The sequence below is a fragment of the Echinops telfairi genome, unplaced genomic scaffold, assembly GCF_000313985.2.
Source record: "Echinops telfairi isolate 266 unplaced genomic scaffold, ASM31398v2 ScPeMD7_7457;HRSCAF=8495, whole genome shotgun sequence".
In the NCBI taxonomy this organism is placed as follows: Eukaryota; Metazoa; Chordata; class Mammalia; order Afrosoricida; family Tenrecidae; genus Echinops; species Echinops telfairi.
Window position 1 is genome coordinate 24,759,238 of NW_022111357.1, and position 2,387 is coordinate 24,761,624.

The window sequence follows — 2,387 nt, forward strand, 5'->3', positions numbered from 1 at the left end:
GGGAGGATGCTGGAGGGGTGACACCTTGACCAGTGGTGAGGTGGCTGTCCAATGGAGTCATTAGCAAAGCTGACCTGGTAGTCTCAGTCTGGTGCCTGACATGGCCCCTCATCCCAGACACCCTGGCCCTTCTCGCCCTTCCCCCCATGCACTACTCTACTCTGCTACCTTCCCTAGCCTCATTTCCCACTCTCCCTGACTCCTCCTGCCTGGCCAGTGCACCTGTCACCGGAGCTCTGCTTCCTACTGGAAGATACTCATGACTTAGGCTGATAAACCAGCTGGTACAAATGGGCTGCTGGTTTTATGCAGCCCCTACTGGCCCCCCACCCTGTTCCCATAACATCTGTCATCATCATTTCACACCCAGGAAGGGCATTCACTCCGCACTGTGACCCCATCGACTGTGAGCAAAGTGTGCCAGTCAGCCCACCTGTGTGCCTAACACAGGCTATGCACTGACTGCCTTCCTGGATGCCCACCATGCAGGGGCGCTTCACAAAGCTTGTGGGAAAATGAGATTAAAAGGAGAAGAGAATATTTGAAGCCCCCTCCTATGCATCGACTGTGACTTTTAATTGGCTCTAGATTGCAGCCCTCTTCAAAGAACAGCATCTTGGAGTGGGGCTGGGGTGAGATCCCCATCAGATAGACCTGGGTTCAACGCTCACCCTACCTCTTGGTCACGCTACACTCTTGAGGAAGTCGGTTGACATCACTGCGCCTCGGGTTCCTCTTCTGTGAGATGGAGAGAGTAATAGTAGGGAGATGGAGAGGGCTCAGCAGGTGCAAAGGGCCCAGCCCCACTCAGGGTGCCTGAGCACCCTTTCAGAAGCAGGGAGCACTTGACAGGCACCTCCCTACAGAAACAGAAGCCCAGGCAGCTGAGGTGCAGGAGCATTTGGAGTGGGCCCAGGTCCCCCAAACTGCAGCCCTGGTCTTATTGTCACGAGATGACTAAGGGCATGACGTATTTGCACAGAGTGACCCAAGATGGATTGGTGTCTGATTTTCCTCCCCTGGGTCTAATTACCCAAGCCTCGCAGCAAGTCTTACAAGCGGAGGATGAAGATTTTATGCACCCTAGTGTCCCTGGGGTCTCAGTGGCCCCATTGCTAAGTGGCTCCTACTTTCTTCCTTGGAGATTCTTGTCATCTACCCCCAGGGTCTCTGTGTTCTATGCCTGAAGGAATACTTGGCATTTCACCAAGCGCCCCCACCCACCTCCTTGGATTTGGAATCAGCCCAAAATGACCGAGATCATGCCCGACACATTCATTTACCCCTACATTCAGCTAGCCAGCAAACCTGGAGAGCGAAGGGCACTGGCAACTGGACATGACCCCCTGGATGTTTTGGGGGTCCAAAATGGTATTAAGATATCAGGACTCTGAAATATCAATTCCTCTTGGCCATGAGGAACTCAGGAAAGTTATTGGAATCAGATGCAGATTTGGGATGATTAACTAGAAGGCCATAGGTGAAAGGATGAGGTGGGTGCTATTCCCTTGTCAGGGTTAGGGGGTTGTCCTAGTCAGGGTTCCCCAGAGAAACAGAATTTTCTGTTGATCCACCCCTCGGTCCGTTTGTCAAATTGTGGCGCCTTGCACCGTACTGTGAGGCTCGGAAGATCCTCCAGGAGACATTGCCTCGGCAATGGGCTCAAACATGACGGCGATTGTGAGGGCGGTGCAGATTGGGCCGGGCTTCCCTCTGCCGTCTCTGGACCGCTATGCATTTGAGCCAACTAACAGCCACAAGCAGACACTTGAAGCGAAGCCCCTGGTATTGCCAAGACCAGGGTCACGCACGGTGGGCATGCTTCTTGGAAACTCCCGGACCACGACAGACTGGGAAGAAAGGCCTGTGCTCTCCTTCTGGCAGGGATTGTTGTTAGGGGCCCTGGCACGTGACCCAGGGGTCTGCCCCATAGGTTTTTCTTGGTTCAAGCAGATGCCTGTCTCTCCTGGAGACCCTGAACGCCCTGTGGCTCCCGACAGAGTATGGTCCAAGTGGGGTCCAGAGGAGCCCACTTGGTTGGAAGGCACCCCAAACACACAATGGATGTGAACAGGCCAGCGTGACAATGCCAGGCTTTGTTCTGTTGTCCGTGGCGTTGACTCAACAACCTACTAACAACTGCCTAGCTCTGTCTGTCTCTCTGTCTGTCTATAGAGATGGACTTGTTTTCATTGGCCTGTTAGATTGTAGGGCTGGCAAGTCTAAAATTGATGTCAGGCAACAGGCTGGAAACCCCAGCAGTCTTGTCTTTGAAATCTTGAGGCCAGAGCAGGGCTGGAAATTCCAGCAGGATGTTTATTTATAGCCTTGGGACAGAATCTTCCTTCCTTGGGAAACCTCCGTGTTTGCTCTCCAGGGCTTCCACT